Source organism: Varroa destructor, unplaced genomic scaffold (genome assembly GCF_002443255.2).
Source record: "Varroa destructor unplaced genomic scaffold, Vdes_3.0 BEIS01000002.1, whole genome shotgun sequence".
Classification (NCBI taxonomy): Eukaryota; Metazoa; Arthropoda; class Arachnida; order Mesostigmata; family Varroidae; genus Varroa; species Varroa destructor.
Window position 1 is genome coordinate 12,285,015 of NW_019211455.1, and position 21,675 is coordinate 12,306,689.

General features: G+C 42.7%; 1 protein-coding gene and 1 long non-coding RNA gene across 8 annotated transcripts in view; one reads left to right on the top strand and one right to left on the bottom strand.

The window, feature by feature from the left end:
• LOC111244999 (uncharacterized) overlaps positions 1-13,602 on the bottom strand; it is a 35,475-nt gene extending 21,873 nt beyond the window's left edge. For 2 of the 3 annotated variants that reach the window (XR_015322122.1, XM_022792674.2), the window contains exon 1: positions 13,021-13,602. The gene's annotated coding sequence lies outside the window, so the exon portion shown is untranslated. Of the gene's footprint in view, positions 1-8,914; positions 11,907-13,020 lie in introns of those variants that run through there. The other variant, XM_086981346.1, reaches the window with a different exon arrangement.
• On the top strand, positions 7,631-20,831 carry LOC147757384 (uncharacterized). Of its 5 annotated transcripts, none has more exons than XR_015322131.1 (4): positions 7,631-8,794; positions 12,423-12,581; positions 13,596-14,727; positions 17,376-20,831. It is a non-coding gene; the product is annotated as an uncharacterized LOC147757384 (long non-coding RNA). The 5 variants fall into 5 exon arrangements; XR_015322133.1 differs by lacking the exon at positions 7,631-8,794 and adding an exon at positions 11,847-12,175; XR_015322129.1 differs by lacking the exon at positions 7,631-8,794 and having other exon boundaries at positions 11,847-12,581.
• The last annotated feature ends 844 nt before the right edge of the window (positions 20,832-21,675 follow it).

Consider the following 21,675-nt stretch of genomic DNA (forward strand, 5'->3'; position numbering starts at 1 on the left):
ATCGGAGTAAAAATATGCCAGCGTTGAGCACACACAGAACTTTGCGGTGTCTTCCAATAAATGGTAACTCCTAAATTTAGCAACGTTGGCTGGACAAACGGTTATACTTGTAATAATAAAAGGAACAGCTGAAAATAAAATGATAAGATAATGCGATTTGCGCCTGGCTATCTACGTATCTGAGACTTCTATTTTACTCTATGGTTTTTTTTTTTTGACAAGGACGGTAATGAGCAGCCCGCGGTTTTTTTTAGCTATACAACGCCCTGCAGCTTCGTCCTGTATAAATCACTGCGAAATTGATCAATTTCACTATACGTCGTCGTTTGAAATCTGTGCCAAACGAAAGATCATTTAAAACGAAAAGCTATTTAGCGCAATTTAAAGCAAAGCTAACTCCAGCTTATCCAAGCCTACACGCCAAGTGTTAGTTTCCTGCTACTCAAGAGATGATCAGTTTTGTTACTGTGATGTATTAACGGATGTCGTTTATAAATGGTATATATAGGCATGAACATCTAAGTTCTTCGCTAAAGGAGTTGCCTAAACTTGTAATATTGGCATCCAATTAAGCGAGATTATTGTTTTTTTTCTAGTACTGAAGGGGGTCTCAGCTTAGATAAGATCAGGATTTTACCGAATGATTGAGTTGGAATATTTCTAGTTTCGTCCAGTCTAAGGCATGATCCAAAATTTGTTATTATATTATAATTAAACGACACTTAAGCAATATGCAGGCGTCGTCACATTACCTTACATGTAGTAGTAATTGGAGCAGCACACACTTAATAGTCGTTAGCAAAAATAGAGAAAATTTACGTAGCATCAGAGTTACTCTTAATGAAAAAGGCGCGTCATTTTCATGCGTTTCCTATGGCTGAAACAGGGAAAAGCCATTCGTCGACAAAAGCGTAATATTTAATATGATCTTCACAATAAAAATTCATGCAGAATTATCGTCCCCTATCACAGCAGATTTACCATCGCTGAAATATTTCCTAAGCACAACTTGTTTTTCAGCTAGGACAAGCCTGGCCAACTGAGATAGTGTCCGGAGAGGATGGTCTGTAGCATAGGAAAGCTAGACGTCTAAACGTACGAGCTTGTTCACTTTGCTGGCGGCGGGTGTTTCCTCCAGAATCGTAAAACCGTCACATTAGGTCTTCATTTGGTTAAAAAAAAAACCGTGGCGCCGGTGGCCAGAATATTTGCCAGCATCTACCTTTGACATACAGACGGAAACAGATTTTACGGCTAAGATCACGGTGCCTATCCAAGAAAAGCGAGTCAACCGGACTGCGAGAGTATCCAAAAGATTTCTCCACCCGATCATTCGTATGTCACTGACTCTGGCTAAAGTTCTTGGTTAATAGCTATCGGTTGCTTGTGCACTGGGCGGATCCCGAGCGGCCGTTAATATTGATAACTGCTCAGACGTCTGATCGGCAGTGATAGATATTACGGTGCCTACGCTTTTCTACACATACACTACACAAATAGCCAATGAAGAGATACATTTTAGCAGTATTATGCTTATTTCGGCTGGATAGTTCATCGCCGAGTAATTAAATCGTGTCAAAAATTCTTTAAATATCATCATAGTCTAATCTTTCCCTTCATCAAGGAGGACGTAAACGGATTGAAGAGCATAGAGACGTGCCGTTTATTAATTAAGGCTTAATTCGCAGCTAATTCTCAACCCTTACTTCGTTTATTTGAATCGCCACGAACATCATCTATTATTTTATTAGACCTTTGTCAGGTTAGTTTATTCACTAACTCATAGGAAGACACTTATTAAAAGGCCCAATCATGAAGAAGCAGCATTAGATTACCGACATATATATATATATGTCGGTAGATATATATATTATTAACCGTTTTTCCAGCAATATGGCTTTACAACTAGGAATTGAATCGGACTGGCGTTGGCATCATCTAAAGCCTGAAATTTGGAAATAGTAGGTATGCGAAAATTGCTAGAATACGTTTGTTCAGACTTTAAAGTGTGAAGATTTTGTAAAATATGAGTGTGAAAATAAAAATTCCCTATATTTCACAGTATTATTAGTGGATGTGTTACCTTCGTTTCGGGAATTTCGAGTTGAGAAAGACACGTTGTCGACAAGTTACGGAAAAAAAAGTTGTTGATTCATTACATAATACGCGAGTAACTACGGTACCTCCAAGAAACAAAGGCTTTTTAAACGATTTAGGGAAGCGGACTATAAGAAAGCACACTGTTTGGGAACTATATGTAATTTACCTGATTGTATTTTCATCTGGGAAACCCAATGCGACCGATCACGGGAAATGAAAAATGGGTCACATATGAAAAAAATGTGCGCATTAAAAGAAAATACACCATAAAAGGTTAACGTCAAAGTAGGTAGAGCCTGGATTGAAAAGAAATGGTACTTAACGGCCTGCTGACGCATAGTAAAATTAGTAATGCGGATCTCAATGAACAAAATTATAATAACGCACTGAAAGTACGCTGTCTTCCCCCGTAGACAATGCCAGACCACGTACGTCTTTAACTTTATCACTTGACAATTTCTCACTCAGAAACCACAGAGATTTTGCAGTGAGGCCTTTATAATGTTATTAGAGATATGGCAAAACTTGAGTCAATACGTTTTTTAAATTATAAAAAAAAATAAGTACCTAAATTATAAAAAAAGTCGAAAGGGTCAATACTTTTCCGACAACGGTTGAATGATTGAAAGAAAACGAGATGTCTATATGCATTTTATTCCTTCGATCACACGACTTCGTGGTACGTAAATAACGGATTTTACGTTATTCGTGATACAGCCATATCCGTACATCTGTATGGGGCAGATACTGAATTTTGTTTGTATAATAAAACGAGCGTGGTATCTCCTTAAAAGGGTCTTAAGTCCTTTGCTGATCCAAAGATAAGGTAACGATAAGCCATAAAATCTCTTTGTAACGAATAGCACAGTTGTCAACGCACTGATGCATCTTTGCCACTGCATAGGATGAGCGGGTTCAGGCCGGAATAAAAAAAAGTAAATATTATCGGAAAAGCATTGCTTACTTATTCTTTTCCATCTTTGAAATCTTCCATAAAACATGTTATTAGAGTGTCAAAATGTCATCGATTAAATTAGTGGGAAATAGGTACAATATTTGACACTTAGACATCATAAATTAGAAGCTGGAAGTAAACTTTATGGCCAAATGTTACGTAATAGATAGCTCTATAGAGGATTTATCTTAGAATTAAGATAAATTTTACCTTACGAAAATACGATCGTTTGCTTGGCCCAAATTAAATTTCTTCCCAAGTTAAATTTTCTGATGAAAGCGAGGTGAACTGACCACATTTACCATGTCATTGCAAGTAGCATGTGGAAATGCCCGTTCAGTAACTTTCATTTCAATAAGTTACGTGTCACTTTCTACCTGGCCGTATTCGTACGTATACAATGTGAGAACTTCACGGTCGAGGCAAGGTAATCGTAAATTTTTTCACCATTGTATCATGATCAAAAGAACAGGTCCACAGAATCAGCCCATAGGACCGATAGGAACATAATGCAGCCTACAATAGCGTATTCGTCACCCACCAGTTTACCTTGACAGCAGACCCATACCGCAGTTGGTTGGTGTCGAGAGCTCTATTTTTGTTGGCTGCTCCATAGGCTGAATAACGACCTTGTAAATTTTCAAATTTGCTCTTCCCGAATCTCTCGCACTGCTTACATTCTAAGCCGGCCGTTCAGGCCGCTCGCCAAGCGAACAGAAACAGCTCAGGCGTGAGTAGGGAATGGCTTTTTATTACAATTAATGGTCTGCTTCCAACACAATAATTACACCAAAGACATCGTCGTGGTTTTCTTAATCCGAGAGCAGTCGATAAGGCATTGCCGTAGGGAAGCGAGATGTTACAGTTTTAAGGAGCAAAGATTCTGAAAAAATTTCTGTTGAATTCACCAAGGTGCCGCTATCCTGTGCCTCGTACAAATAAGTTCAAATGATTCATGTATTTCTCGAATACACTGACCCTGTTTAGATAGGTGAAGCAACCTTACACCTTTTGTCCAGGAACACTTTTTTAGTGCCAACTGAACTTTTTTGGCGTTTTCATTAGGTCCGTCCTCGTGGCCAGAACTGGTAGGATAGCAAAGATGCTGCTAGGAAATATACTAAAGAGTGTTTCAATACAACCCTAATGGGACCCGTTTGAATATCGACATCGCGGAAAAGTCGTTGGATATCATGATTCTCGCCTTAAGAACAAACACCTTAACTTAAATTTAGCGCGATTTATTACTCAGAGATATCGATTTGTTAGAGATATGGGCGCATCAGCCCTTGAGACAGGGAATTAGTCTAATTGTACTGTAATTGGGCTCCGGCACAACAAAAAAAAAAGTGCTTCTGAGCAATAATATGTTTTTTGAAGATCTGTTTGCGAATTTCCGTAGCGTCCATTGAGATTTTCCGATCGACGTAACAAGTTCACTAGTACGCCAAGGACGCCACCTCGATAGCTATGGCCCGTAGCCAAGCAGTTAGCGACCAGACTCGGCCTATCCAGTTAATATTGCGCAGCGACGTAAACATGTGTTGCTCATGGTCGTTCACCGATGTCGGTACAGCTTCAATAGAAAGGCTAAAATAGTTTTGTCTATGAATCCTGAGAATTCCACGGGGTGTTCCCCTGCACGTAGTAATTTCGCTTTTTCTCAAGTTTATTTTTCTAGGCAGTCGCATTGATTATGGCCGTAATAAACGATAGTGCTTTACCGTAATTACATATAGTGTGTTCGGTACGTATCTAGCTCTTTTTAATCGTTAGGTGACAGGACATGCTCGCATCATTTATCAGGTGATTCCAAAAGAAAACGTCTGGGGGTGTTCGTCGTATGGATGCTGGTTTAAGCCAGGATAAAGAAGCTTGATACGGCAAATTGCATACTCATCATCCAGGTAAAACGACTCGATACGGCATTATTCGATGCGTTGACTGAGACGTCTTTCAAGAACACGATCCAAACGCAAGACGTATCGTTTGGTATCTGGGCTGTCAGCCCGAGTGCAATCTTTTTCAACACTTCAGATACTTCGAAGGCCCGACGATTCTACCCGCGTTCAGTGAAGCCCTTAATGCGATTAACAATTCATTACGAGCATAGTGGGAAAGCAATTGTTCACGCAGCAAATTACGTTCAGCCAATGAAATGTGGGCATGTAATTTTGCTATATAATTGTGCATGCTGATTAAGGATTATGTAAAAAGTTGTTCCGGTCAGCGTACCTTTGCGCTTATGAATTTTAGCTTAATTACGCAGAATAGCCGAAAGATCCTTCAAAAAGGAGATTTATTCCGGACCATTCATTATTCTCTGTTTCGGAAATGGTACGTTGGCCGAGCTGATAGAAAAAAACCTCGATGATACGTTACGCTTGAGGCTAATTGTCTTCAATTTGTACGGAGAACGACAGCAGCGTATCGCTAATAATTATGTCATAAAAAGAAAGTAAATATTTCGAACAAGTTATCGATATACCGACCGCCTATAGGTCAAAGCTTAACATCTCATATCTATAAATTGTCGTTTCTAGTTTCAATCGTAGCCGGAATCCCATAATTAGTTTCTTATGTCGTCCTGATCGTTCTGTCAGTGTAACAAATCGCACAATGCGCCGCTTCGCAATTTAAGGACATTGGCTTTCCTAATGCAGTCGACAAAAGGTGTGATCTTACCATCTCTATAGATAAACCAATTACTGCTTAAGTTAATCACACCTGTATACAAATTGAAAGTTACGTCATCAACACGGCAGGAAAAATCGTCTCCTGCCTGTCTTCGAACTAACGCAGTACTTCGAATTCGTTTTCAAAACGGTCTGGAAGATCGCTATGTGTCCGACTGCTTAGTTGGTTAAATTTACACGATATTGAGATCAGCACTACGTAAACATAACTGAGTTTCTGCGAAATCCATCAAACTTTCCGTCGGAGTCTATCAAATCCAAATGAGTGTCAGACCACAATGATACAACTATAGGTAGTTAATTAGGTCAATTCTGTTTAGTTTAGCTTTCACCGTTAATTAAATAGTAATGGCCTGAGCTTACACCACGTCAGCCCTCGTCAGACCCCGAGTATTTCACTCTGAAAGGCGATATTTCATGCTTGAACTTTCATCTGATGACCAATTCGTTTTGAAGCGCTTTCGTTTTCGGCCCTTAGCACCTACACGTAGATTAGTTAGGCAGCTTTTTACGCCTCGGTCGATGATTCTGGGCGAAGATGCGTTCTAGGGCGGACGTGCATGAAAGCTGCGGGTATCTGACGACGGCGGCGACGACGACGACGACGACGACGGAGGATCATGTTGGCTCGCGTACACAAAGAGTACAGCAGTTATTCTAAGTTAGGCCCCTCCCCAAGTTATTCGGCTTGCACGTAGTGTTACTGAATAGTCAAGTGCTTGTATATGGAATCATTTGTTTCGTAACAGCCTTCAGTAAAATCGAACCTATGTATTGGCCTTAGTGCAAGTCTACTTGAGGTAAATAAGTAATCATATAGAAAGTCAATGGATAACGATCCCTTATCAAGCGCTGAGAGCAAGCGGACAGTTTATTAAGTGACGAAATGACCACGACGCCGCTCATGAAAATAAAACATATCGAGGTCCTAAAATGAGGTGAAGATTTCAAAAACCTGTTGCCGATAAGCATAAAAAAATAGAGAAGATCCCGCTTGCACTTCGAACGATGTTTTCGATTACTTGTGCTATAAACGTGTCACGGAGCGTGCATTGTTGGAACGTTTATTTATATGCCTGAGAAGTTTTTATAGTGGACCCAGAATAAAAATGTCTGAAGAGTATTCCGATTGCCATACACTCTGTTACCTCTTGACCCGCTCCTCATTTTTTGATACCTAGATTAAAAAATAATCTCTACGTTTAAAAAGGCTAGGCCAGAGTAATCAGTCTCGAATGGACATACCATTTAAGCGTCTAACTTGTATGAATTCGGTAACTTTGGCCACTTTGATTCGCTAGACCAACTTAGGCAGTTCCACGCAGCTTACGGTGTCAGACCGATTCAAACTTGTCATCGAATTATCGACCCTCTACTGCTAAAATTTAGCCATTTCGCCGGCTCAAGCAGCTCGGAAAAACAACCTCACATTCCGTACGAACGAGTTTATGGTCTGATTAACAAAACCGTTAACAGTAAATGCGTACTTTTATCTCAGTAATATTTTGCGTCATTTAGTCAACATGGAATTCGCAAAAAAGGTCACCCAAAACGACTCAAGCCTTTGGTTCTATATATAATAATACGAATAGCGTCAGGATAATCATTCAGGCCGCTAGCTTAGCGTAGGCACATAATCGAGTGCTATTAATAAACTAATGTATCAAGCGTATAACATACTTTTTTCCATCTGTTCTATCTAGAGCATTTCTTTCTTCACAAAGTTCAGACCAATTTCCGCTACAGCTTACGGCAACAGCGGCTTATCAAATCGTACGCGTTACATCATCGTCAGATATATTCGTGAGCCTATGTTTTTGTTGGGTGCCACCGGCAGTGGGTAGCCTTTATGTTCTGTACCGCCGCCGGACCTGTCGTTATCGAAACCTGATTTCGTATGAATCGTGTGACGTCGATCTCTGTTCTTCCACGCAGTCCCACGAACTTTTTTCCTCACTCTAGACTCAGGAAACCGGAAATGTATGTGAAAACCAACTACGGCTAAGCGGGGACCTGTTATATAACTGGCAATGGTTTGCGATATTAGACCATCTTTCTCTTTTTCTTAATGTCTCTAGATTTCGGCTGACTGATTTTGCCGCATTCGTTCGTTCCGTCCGTTGCCGGTGTCTTCGGTAGTGTTGCTTTCTCTATGGTCATCGATCGTGTTCATTGTTTTTAGCAGTGCAAAGAAATCGCAACTCCATAACATCTGCAGCGACACTGACGACAAATGCAACGACGCGACAATTCTCTGCCACCACCGCTGACCTTTACTACGAAGATCGCCAGCTGCAGCTAGTACGCGCGGTAAGATAAGTAGGCTGGGCGATAGAAACGCAGGTGACCAAAGCGGAATCCCGCGTCGGCGAAGACAACACTAGAACTAGTCGTAATTGTCTCCTCAACTCTTGCCAAATAGAGGTGATGTTTTTGACACAAGTGTATAATCTGGACGACGATGATATAGACAGCATAGACTAGCCAGCCAAACAGTCTAGTCGGCTACGGTGGATTAACGACCAATCGCGGCAAGCCTAAAAGCCTAGGCAGATACATTGGTAACCGTAAACAAAGCCTTGCTGATCGCCGTCAGCGCGCTAGAAAACATTTCAATTTGTTGACCATCAAGCTTTCGGGACGGAACGGCTGCAGCGGCATCCGGCAACACGGTACAACACCTGCTTCCATCGATAATCGTCGTCCGATCGCGTGAACGTTTTGCTACTGTTGAACGCAGACTACCAATTTGATGTTTCATTACTATACGTCGTTCTCTTTTCCCTCGTTACCGTATAAGTGATACCTGTTACGGACAGCAGCAACAATAGCAAAAAAAAAAGTCTCAATGCGGAATAGAAGAAACGAGTCGTTCCTTTCTAGGCTATCGAGATTTCGCACGGGTGTCGACTAGCGGAGGAGAAAGGTCCATTGATTGGTTCAGCTCAATACAGGACATTGGCGTCTGCAGGGTTGATCAATAGTTGATTTTTCTTATCATCATCATACACTGAGGACGCGGGTGCTGTGTCAATAGGCAGTGGTGAGTACAGAGAACAAACGAATATGTATATATGCAAGCTAACGCAAAAGTCTCTTGATACATACGGACACATATATCTATATATATATACAATGTTTACTGTAATACATTTGTAGCTACCCAGTAAGTCAGCAGTTTCACACTCGGTCATGTCATTAATCAAACATCCGACGCAAGCTAGTCATTCAGCGATAATTTGTGGATGACCAGCCCGGGCAGCACCATTGGCGTGAGCGTTCCATCCCCTCTCCAGTAGTTCAGATGCGTCAGCCATTTTACGAGATTTCGATAAGGGGGATGTAGAGAATGGCAGAACGTCAAATAGCCTGCGCATTAGTACGCTCAAGCCAGCTCCACGTTTGAACCACCGTTTATGACACTTGTGACACTGTCACTCGGAGAGATGGGGCACAGACACTCATCATACGGCAAGAAAACCGCACGCGGGTGGTCCTCGCGCTGCAGCGTGAGCAGCCGACACGTCGTCTGCAGCGGGGCGTCAACACTCGTCTATACCGTGAGCGGCAATCGCAGTACTGGAAAAAAAGCCTTCTTCAATCGCTCAATTACCGGTCAACTGTCGCCTAGATCTGAAAGACGAGCAAGAATGATTCTCCGTTCGGCAAGCGACGACGGCAATGGTAATTATTCGAGGGTGTTTTGCCTCTACTTTCTTCTATTTTAGCAGGAAACTGAGCAAAAGAGAATGAGAGAAATTAGAGGAGTCTCGTTTGGTAGTGGCCAGTAACCTGCCGGCATGTTAGGATGGTTGGCAAAACTTGTCAAGGGCTGTAGTGATCCACATTTGTATGTCATCTAAACACTAGGATATAGGCAAAAGCCAGAAAAAACTAAAAACAACTGATAAAAAGAGACCAAAAGGGTCATTTTCAACGCGTGGGTGGGTGGCTACAGTGCGAAAAAAGACGGTCCTTTGAAGAACATGTTCACATTTCGCTAATATTATAGCATAAATCCATTTTACCTTTATGTTCAGTATTTGTAGCTTACCTTACTTGCCATAATGACTGAGCGTCTACGCCCTGTTGACTCTAGTCTTTTGCGGATCGTGCGTTATCATACGAACGTTGATCCTCTCCTAACCTACAATAACATATCTGAAACTTTTCATAAGGCTGGTCGCTTTTAAATCTCGACCTTCGTGGCAACGTGTATTGCCCAGTACCCCACGAATAGACAAAGGCTATCAGCTAATAATGTATATGCAGCGACCAAACAGTGTCATCTACTAATCGCTCCTTTAGAAAGGTGCTCATCAAATTACGCCGCGTGCCTGTTCTTAGTGACTGACGTGCCATTCGATGCTAGCGTCAGTGGGGTTCCGCTATTGTCTGCACCCACCGGTCGGCCGCCTACACGTCAGATAATACGTCTATACGATACATCAAACTAAGGCCTGTGTCGTCTCCGATTTTTGGTGGTCTCGCGGTTGTAGCGCCATTACCAGCGGTGGTTGTCGTTCATTCCTAGTCTTAAGCTCTTATCCTTTTTCGTGTTCTTTATTATGGTTCCGATTCTCAGCAGAGCTCGTAAACTCTTGTTGTTCTAATACCAACGCAAAACGAGGGTGGTAGGAAATGCTCTGAAGCGAGATGGCCGGGGGAAAGGCCATCAAGGAGGAACTGCTCGCGACGTCGTTGCGGCAAATACACACCGCTACTGCGGTCGCTGCTGGCGGCGATCACAAACAGAAGCAGCCGTTGTCTTTTACAAGATTGTCTATTTCTCCCTGTCGTTTTTATAGCAATGAACAGATCTGCAGCAAGTGGCAACCAGTTCAGTGCCAGCAGTCGCTCAGATAGCCTTTCGCCAAGCTGCAGTAAAGGGGTCATTCAATAAATTCACATAAAGAGTAAGAAAATGCGAGACTCCAAAGGGAATCCGGATGGATCTGACATGTACGGTTCTAAGATGGGCATGGACAAAGCCTCCCGTCTCCAAACATATCCCACACGACAACATCTTCTAGTGCCAGGCAGACAAGGCTTGCCTCAAGCCTTTACAGTAAATTTCTGCGACTGTTGACACGAGAAGACCAAACGCAAAAGAGCGAAAAGGTGGCGTTCGTATGTTCTATCCGAGCACTAGAGGAACTAAGAGGACTAGTAGAACAATAGACTCGAGATGAAAACCAGGGGGCAGCACAGATGTAGAGTGACTGTAAACGCTAGGATTGGCCACGAATCACTTTCATCGGTCCGTCTTCCCATTTTCGCTGTAGTTTGTTCCGTAATACGGCATCGCCCATTGAAGCAGCTGTAGAAGCAACAGTTAGACTCAACAGAGATGAGAAGGAAACAAGGCAAATCAACTGGGACAGACTGTTACATAGTCTGACTGAGCTGAACCAGGCGAATACTGATTGTAGCTATGGCACGGAGTGGAGAGAAGGACAGGAAATGGAGAGAGGCAAAAGAAAAAGCAAAAGCCCGCGCGACTAAGGTAGGGCACAGTAATTTGTTATCGATGACTAGATAGCCGAGCCGCGTTTTGCGTCTGCGGGGCAAAGGCTCATCCCCACACGAGGTCACGAGCCGATGAGGCTTTAAGGGTCTGACGACAATAGCAGCAGTAACATGCGGCTATTTCAAAGTATTTTCCTGCAGCGTCATAGACCAATATACACAGCACACAGCCATACACGAACAAATAAAGGTACATCTCGAAAAACATGTACTAACATCACAGTGCGTATGCCCAAAGCGAAAGAAAGCCTAAAGTTCTTTGCCGTGGCATGAACTCCTCTCTCGAACATCGATCGATGATGCGTCTGATGATCGACCTGGCAAAAATCAGGGGACCCAGGCAGGCAAAACAACGGACAAACTGATAGACTTGGATGTCGGCCGTATTAGCAGCAGGACCGGCATCGTCGCTTGCGTGCGCGTTTTATCTAGTTCTTCTCCACTGTCTGCCGCGGCAAAAACAGCAAGGGTACCAATAACAGCTGCGGCCATAACACGCTCTCGTCACGGGTTTTCTCCCTTCCGATCTCCTTTAGCATTTCGCAGCTCTCTCTGTTGAGCTTTGCGAATTCATCACCTTATATCTCCAGGTCGAACTCCAGACTCTAATAGGCGGTGGCGACGCGCCAACAGACATTCGTTAACAAATCTAAGAGAAAAACAGACCTGACGGGGCCATTTGCTGCACCACTAAGCGTCTTGGTGGCTTAATGAAGACAACGGTCTATCTATTACCGGTAGCAGCAGTATCGGCGCCAGAAGCGGTCGGCGTAATACTAGCCGGCCTGTGATACGGCACGTTGGCCAATGTTTACTATTAAAAGAAAAAAAAGACGAAAAAAATGCTACGCATCCTGGAAGAATTTATCAACTGCATGAGACTGGTGTGCTATGGGTACTGTCTCTATGGTAGAGTGCTATATGTACATTATATCATAATAACGATATTCGTAAGAGCGAAAAAAAAAATACCGTAACAGCTTCACGCACACGTAACTCATCACGATTGTTTGCACGTGCTAATCGTAGGTCGACGGAACGAAAAATTGAATTCCTCTACCTTGATGTGCCTATCTATCTGCCGAAATAGACTATGGTAGTCAGTTGTCCGGCACATTGAATTATGCGAATCGGCCTTGCAGGAACGGACGTTTGTTTGTTTTCAAGATAGCGTCGCTTTTGTCTAGGACCCGTAGCTCCGTTGGCAAAGTACGGACGCTGGTGTGGAATCGTCAACAAGGTGAAGATGAACGTTTTGGCCTGACCTAACCGTACCAACTGACGACAAAGCCTGAACCGCTGTAAGTGCCAACATCACTTGCCCCCCTGCCCAACGACCCCCAATAGGAAGCACCGAATAGGTCTGAGAGCTTGAAAAGTGTTACTAAAAGAAAAACAAGTAAGCTATGTCTATTTAATTGTAAACGAAAGGTACAATTTTCGCCGAGTAGCGCAATGCCCACGACAAAAAAACTGTTTGCATATTATAGTACAGATATATAGATGCATGTTTAAAAGCAACAAACACCGTTCCGATGTCGAACCTTTTTTGAGTGTTGATTTATGGGAAAATTTAACTTTTTATTATCGACCAGTATGCTCTATAGTGAAATTAGGACTGTATCATACTTTTTTTTTGTGAATTTCAAGCTGTCCGAGTGTAGTTTTTTACGTTTTTTTTTAGATGAAAGTGACTGAAAGCTATCAGAAAAAAAAATAGTAAAAGGAAACGAAGCTCACCTTGAATAAACGCTCTGATCAAAGTTATTCTTGATTAGTAGAAGTAATTTACGTATATATTGCCTTTATAGCGTGTGGCGCTTTATAGAGAAAGCACTGTATCTCATTAACGAGCACTATATGAATAGGTATTTGTATATATCCGAGAAGGCACACACAATCCTTGGCAGTATCACAGCATAATTCTGCTCTAAGTTATTATCGCCGCTCCCATCTAAATTATTAGAGTGGATAGGAAGCTTGTTATCATTACGAGTTTAGTGGAACTAGCTGGATTTTGTACACATCTTAAATGCGCTTCTCGCCTTTATAGACGTTGGAAAAGCTTCCGATGGAACACACATACCGTACAGATACAGACACGCCAACCCAAATCGTAAAATCACACCAGCCTTTTCCTTACAGCTGTTTCCTAGGTTCCTAAGACGTATTTCGCTTGTTGAAAATGTTACGAATCTTTGTAATTTTGCCTGGATACAGACGATTGCCGTATGCTCGACGCTACAACAGCTGTTGCCTTTTTTTCGTGCGTTTCGATCCCTTTGCGTATTGTTCCTAAATCGTCGATCTGGCAGCCCGTTCCAGGAGTTACGTTTCCGCGCAAACGGCGCTACGCGCGGTTCTCTTCTTACGAAAAGCGACAACCGCGATGACAGCCGATAGCGGCGTGCTCGGCCTGACCGTTACCACTATGTCGGCGGCTAAACTCTTCCTAAGTAAGTAGTTCCTTGATTTTAAGTTTGGCACATGTATCCCTTAACCTAAGATAAAGTAAGGTAGCTGTGGGGCAGTGTAGGTGACAGCGCAAGCCGGCGGACTTGATCCTTTGTTGTTGTTGCTGCTGCTGCTGCTGCTGCTGCTGTTATCGGCACGTGGCATTTTGACGTTACAGCCGACAGCCGCCTCTGGAACCACGAATGACTGCTCCTTGTATCAATAAATTAACGAACCTTGCTGTTTTTACCAATGGATACAGTAAAGGTAGTTGAGCTTTTCTGTCTGTACACGCCCGTTCGTCTGGTTCTAGCTAAACCAGTTAAACTAGCACTCGTTTGGATGGCGATAATCGTGGCGGGACCGTGGTTGCCGTCAGTGGGCGGTCAGCCGGACGCTCGCTGACAGTCAGTCGTCTCGTTGGCTGGCTGGTCTGTTGGTTTGCGGCGGGTCTCTGCGGCGGGGAGCCCGCAACTCGGCCCTCAACGATCGACGCTGCGCGCTGAGGCTGGCTGGGAAGAGACGGATGCCGAGTGAACGGTCCCTGCTCGCGATGCCACCAGAGTGATGCCTCGGGACGGCGGCGAGGGGATCAACGAATTGCCCTTTCCCTCGGCTTACTACTGCTTCTGCGGTGCTTGGCGCCCGGCGCCCAGACAGCTAGAGATGGCCACAGACAGGCAAACGCCAAGCAACTGGCCACGACGGCCAGTGGGCACAGGATGAGACCAGTCGAGGACAGCCGACCCACGTTATCCGGTATTCAGCATAGAACGAAGATGTACAGACATCCAACGGTGGCTGGTACCGACCGACTGTCGCGTCTCTTGGCTCTGTCTTGCTCTCTCTCTCTCGCGGGTGTATCTCGGCCCTAATACTTGTAGTATAACAGTGCCCTACGATCGCCCCCATACCTGCAGACCGACGAACCTACCAACGGCTTAGAAGCAATGCTTGACATCAATCTGTACGTGCCAAACTCTAATTTGAACAGTGAGTTTCCATAGCAAGGCAATAACTGGTTTTCTCTCTAGCTTTCTCTCTCTTCAAGGGCTTGATTAGAGCGGAAACAAAAGCGATGACAATGGCAATTGAATTATAGACACTTTTTCCTAACTAGATCAAATGTAAATTAATTAAATTTTTTGGGTATTGCTAAATTTGATTGTGAACATCGTACTCTTGCTCATTACAGGAGTCATCATGAATGGTGACGTTAAAAGTGATAATATAGCAGCATCCCACATATATATAGCTCGTCATAGGTCTTCGGTCGAGTGGCTATAGTCAGCCATTATGGGATAGATATTCAGTGTGCAGGAAAGACACGCTGCTCTTTATAACAGGACTCTCCTGTCATCTGTATGACGTGGCAGATGACTTGTTACGGGTACTTATCAGTAAGTGATAGTATTTTAATGGCGAAATACTTCCATACACGGGTGGACCACATGCCTATCGCTTGCTGACCTGCGAGTACAATTTGTTTGCCAGAAACCGCTATCCTATCCCAACAAATAGCCGTGATAACCATGTTTACTGATTGAGGTTTAATCATCCTATTACGCAAGAATCTAGAAACTCACACGGAAATAGAACATTTATCAAGGTGGTTTAAATAGAAAGGTTATCCGGCCGTGTATGACCTTCTACTCGTACCGTGTTTCTCTTTAGTACGCCCAATTTGCATTTCGGACATATCCCAGGTGATTAACCGCGCATTGCTTGGGTAGCTTTTCGATTTTCTTAGGAAGAATTAGATTTAATATCAGCTCGGCAGGCGTGCCGTAAACTTTCTGCATAGAGTTTTGATCTCAAAATGCTATAAACTTGTAACTGAAGGGGCGCTTGTTGCGGATGTTTGAATATCCATATTGGATAATACATTTTCTTAAAGTGGAACGCGAACGAATGTGCGGCGGAACCTTCATATTTCTTACGTAATACGAGACGTAATATGGCCATAGGTAACGTAAGTGACTTTACCTTAACAAGTGTCTGCTGGTCAGGCGAAAAATTCAACAAAAATTTTGCAAATTGCCAGTGAAGCCTGTGAAGGACACGCGGGATCTTTTTCACTTATCCGGCCATTGGCCTGCAGAAACACAGCTTTACAACGAAAAACTCTGCAGAGTTTTTACGGTTAATATCGATTCGGCACCTTTGCTGCACGTACAAGTCATGGAACAACCCGTATCTATATGTTCCATATGAAATAACAGTGCTGACCCAATGACACCATCCAGTTCACTGCTTCAGTCAGTCGCGTGCTTCCTGGTATTGCCATAACAACGAATAGCAAGACGTTCGATCGAGATCTAGAGAAGACGCCATCTTGAAGTTCATGTATAAAATGCCCCAAATCTCAGCCGCTTCCTGCGAGTGCGCAATGCACTCGTGCTATGTTAGCAGCCAATTTCCAGTCATAGATTGTGTCGATTTCGTGAAACGTTTCGTATATGTGATACATACTAGTTTTGAAACTTTCCATGTTCGCCTATTTCAAGGGAGACGCTTCGAAAAAACACAAGGATCCTGAACACGCACGATCATCATTAGTATATGTAACTTTTAATTTACTAATCGTATTTTAATTATAAAATGGCACAATTTGCGCAGAGATGTTTTCGCAGGTTGCGCTGACAGGCTTTCCCTATTTGTCTGCGGCTCTTACGGCTCACTCCGTACGTAACCTGCATCAATATAGTCAGCGATATTTAAGGTACACTGCCCGATGAGATGTAAATATATATACACTTGCTAGATATATCACACATCCTAATGTAAAAATATTAGAATTCAAAGATGGCTAAGTTGTCGCGCGCATGAAGATATATACGTAACTACTAAAGCCGTTCAATGAATAGCGTACAGTGCTAACTTATCATAGTTATGAATCAGAACTTGCTAGCCATTGTTGCGGTACCAACAAAGAATCAGCAACGTACAAACGATAGTTTTTATAACAAAAAAATATTATAGGATAATTTCGAATCGAAAAGCGACATCTGACGGTGATATCGCTTCTAGCACCAGACTGGGCTTCAAGGTCTGCTGCATAAATTATGACACCTATAATCTGTGTAAGTGATCGATTAAATTTCCTCCTAAGATAGCAGCGAAAAACGCCGATGAGCCAGCGATAGGCCCGCGTAGGTTGCCTCGGTTTTGCCAATTGAGCAATCGAAAACAGCTCTCGGCGGTACCGGATCGCTTGTTTTTCTAGCCAAATATATATACGACGACATAATACACAACAACGTTATCTATAGCGATTTCCGTATTACTGCATATATATATATATATATATTTCTGCTTAACTATCAACTCGTCAGAAAAATATCCGTACCTACAGATTTGTATCTCAAACAATGATCCGTAAAAGGCCTTCTGTGCAACACGTGTTGATAAAATATTATAATTTGGTTATCGTGTTCGTGGCATTGTTTCATTGTTCGATCGAACAGCGCAGGAAAACGCATCATTTTCAGTTACCATCCAGTGTGAAAACTATAAAACTATCCCATGTTTGCTTTTTTTTTTTTTTTTTGCCATCGATACGAAGCTCGTATACATGGAAGGAATCCTATGAAAGTTGATTCGTACGTTCAGTTTGATTAATAATATAGCGTTACTTTCAGATACAGAATGAACGGGCAGAATGAATGATGCAGAGACTTCATCGAGAGGTTGTTACAGAGGCGTGAACAAACCAATGCCTTTTTCAACTGTGCCGTCGAAAACTGATAAGTGCCGGCGGCATTTCTGTTCTGTGCAATCGTAACATGAAGTTAGGCACTACTCAAGGAAACGAGCCGGCCAGTCGTGACCTGATAACGTGGACGTGGCATCAATCTCTCACTGGTACTCATTTAGAAAGTGCGAAACAGAACTCGTTTCATTAGGTTGAATTGTGTGTACAGGTGGCAATCATGTGCGTACATATAACGTTTCAGTGTCGCATCTATACGTGACTCTCTACGATACAGTGTAGGCACGCTTCGCAGCACCTTGATGTTGAGCAAAATGTGTCATATTTCGAAACGGGGGTGAGTGAAGTCTGCCCTCTAACAAATTCACAGGCTGACAGCCGCATATCGTATTGAATTTGGCCAGCGGTCTCCCGCAGGGAACATTCGTTCGTCCGCTATTATTATTAATACTGAAAGGAAACTGTTCCTTGATTTAGGGCACAATGGCGCCCCATGACGGCAAACGCGGAAGGCTCGTCGTTAGGATATCATGTATCAGCTATTGTCCGAAGTGTTCGCGGGAGTCGAAGCACGACCGAAATCGAAAATGCCCGATAATTTACCGTAGTGCGACTAAGCATAGAACTGGTAAGGAGACGGAAGCACGTTCTTGTATTGCAGAACAAGGAATACGCAATAGGATAACCGCTACACGAGCTTCACTTCTGAACAAGGCACAAAGATACATTCCTGACGATACGCTGTTCTCAACACGTGTCGTAGCGGCTTAACTTAGCGCTTAGGCTGATTAGTGCTTGAACTGAAAAAAGAAAAATAGAAGCTTTTTGCGGACGATATAGCCAAAACACTCGATTTGTCTTAGCTGCCTTTGAACTGTTCGAGGAGCAAACGTTCATTACGAATGCGGAACGAATGGTAGAAACTTCCGCTCCGGGAGACGTCCCGGTTTAGATTTAACTGCGCTGGATTTCTATTCCATAGACGTGCTGTGATCGAGCGAGGATCTAACAGCTGTTGAGAGAACAACGCTGACCCGTCTAACGTCGTTACTAAAAAGGCGTTCAAAAATATGAATGGGAATATTTGGACATGGGGTCTGCGGATGGTTGAAGCCCCGTAATCGACGTGAGTAGTAGTCTCATTAAATAAATACGTCACTCACCGATGCCCTTTCGAAACGTGCGGGAGATGCCACTCATGCATCTGATTCGATTTATGCACAGCTCATAAATGAAGTTGTATCAGAAATGTAACGTTACAATCCAGTTTAAGGCTTGCTTTGAAAATGGCCCGGTTAAACTTACCTTATCAAATCGTCCCTAGGTTAGTTTAGCAGAGGCATATGTTGAACTGGACGTGTGATAAATTTAGAGTGAAACTAGTATCTCAGCCGGCCCACTGCTTCCAGTTGATATAATTGTGGCGATGCAAAATTTTTTTAGAATACGATAAATTAATCACGGATACGCAAAATGAAAATCTGATAGCTCGAGGCCAAACTTTTAGCGACAATTCAAGTGTCCCTGATTCGTCCTTTGCCAGTACATCGCAACAAAAACTGGCCGATCGTGACTCCTTCAGCCCAGATAGGTTTAATCCTCATTTTAACATAAACAGTAAAAATATGTTTTTGTCAAGAAGGGGCGTTGTAAACAATGAACAGACATAATGACCGTCAATCATCGTCTGCATCGATACGCGGCAGTTCCTTCTGTTACTTTTTCTCAATAAAACAATCGTTTTAAAAATGGCGCCCACCGCTTACTGCTGCTGTTGCTATGATGGCCATATCATTTTAACAATGGACTCGTTCAGCATTCGGAATCATTGCAACTATTTCTCGGTGGAGTGTTTTCGTCCCTCGTTGATACGCGCCCTGCTGGTCTGTAGATCAATCGTTTTTGTCAGCAACATGTTGGCAGAGATGAACGGCGGCATATATATAGGATACGAGAGACACGCCGACACGAGGCGGCGTTGTCACAAATGAGTCTTGACTTTATCAGGGAAAGCGTACTGTCATAGGAAGTACGGATGACTATGTAATCACTCCATTAATCGTATGGCATAGATATCACATGAAACCACATGGGGGAGAAACTGACTTTCGGATGGATATAGACATAAGATGACCGGTGCGTATAACAAACGTACGCAGAAAATTACAGAAAATATTCGCTGCAACGGTGTCTGGATATGTAAGGAGTCTGTAGTACCCTGTAGAATCGCAGTGTGTCCGTATTGAATGCATGTATCAGCAAGGTGTTTACATTGCAGCAATGGACCGCGATGTTCTTCGAATAGATTTCCACGATCTGGTCATGTTCTCTGTAAAAAAAACGCTCGCTGTTTTAGGAATCGTACGCAAAGTTAGAGAATACGAGGTCTTGTGCGCCACGTACTATAGCCATTTCGTATGCGCTTGGAAGAAACACGCCACACCGTATAGTTCATGCGAACGGAAGATAAAGGCCACTTGTTGACAGATGATCAGTGTATTATTAAGAATGGAAGAGAATGAAGCTTCATCTGCAATGTTTAATTCATTTGGACAGATGCTGAACATGCAATCCGCTCACAGACTAACCATGGAACACTGGCGTCCTTTCAGTGATAATGTTCTAATACAACAAAGCACACTGTCCACAAAAATGAACCTATCGTGCTTACGTCGTAATTTTACGTCGCTACTCACGTGCACGATCCACTGCCTCGGATCCTTTCCGTTACGCTAGGCGGTATTTTACGTTTTTGTTGGTTTATTTTTCTGTTCTGCTTGAGTCATAACTGATGAGATAATCGCTCTATATAATATGATAGCAGCACTGAACTAACCGCGTAGTGGTCGTCGATATTACTTCCAGCTAGCTCCTTACTTCTCAATAGTAAAATAGCCATATTTGTGAAATCGCAACATTGATTAATTAACTAATTGTAATTATAATTAACTACATACCAGACAAACAACGAGAAAGATTTGAATTTAGTAGAGATGTGCCAGGAATTCGATGTTAGTTTTGTTTCACGTAATTTTTAAGAGGGGAGCAGATACCTACGCATGTTCATGCTCGGCGATAGGCTGGACGCAGAGTACATATCGCCTATTTGAACGATGCCTAAAACTTGAAAAACCCAAACTCGGTTAGAAAAATTACTGGTTTCTGTTAGAGTTTTGAACCGTCAAGGGCTTTTTGCCCACATTATATATATTAGACTAAGTAGCAGTATAGCTTGACTGTGATGAGTATGAATTGAGTTTATCAATTTTGTAAACGTTTCTTCGTACTCAACAATGAACAATCAACACAGATCAACTATTAGTACATCTTTCGTTGTTAAATAAATATTAATACTCTATTTTGCGAATAGATCCTAAACAAAGTATATTGTGTTTATAGTTTATTTATTAGAGTTTATGAAAATTAAATTTATGGAAGAAACATGTGCGCCCACATCGGCTACGCGAGGCCAACTCGAATGTATCGAACCCGCGTGAATGGTCCCTACTATGCTATATTTCCGCAATTGTCGAACTGTGCGACTTTCCTAGAAGATGCGCACGCTTCTTATTCGGGACTTTCGAAGGTGTTGTCTTGGGGTCAACAAGTGATCCATGCTGTACTATTTTCATGTCTATTCGATTTTACCATGCCTGTAGCAACAATGATTACCGATGACGTCGCGGAAAGCGTTATTCCAGGGCCGTTACTTCTCTCCCTAGGTAACTGTTTGTCGCCTTCGTGGCAATTACTTTTTATCAGCGGCTTCTGCTACGCTGCCGTAATTAGACTACTCTTGTGTTGGGCTTCGTGGAGGCAATGGTTGCAGATCTGCAAAAAAAAAAAAAAAAAAGATGGAGTATGCACTCCTTTATTTTAAAACCGAAAGCTTAGTGTAACGGTTGAGGAATCATTTAAACCAAAATTGAACGTTTTGTGAAATCACTTCCGACGCTCGATCTATTATATAATATCTAGAAAGAACGATCGCGTCCAAGATTCTATCTCAGGTATATTTTACGTGCTCTGTTCCAATTACTGAATTATATATTATATGAGAGTAGTCATTAAATGGCAAACGAAACCTAGGACTGTATAAATACGGGCCTCTTTTATTCTATCAGGATAATAATTGTATTCGAGCACAATTCGGGCCAATTATAGATAACAACGCGTACGACGGTTCGACAGATCCTAAGTCAGGTGACTCGGAACTGTCGTATGGACAG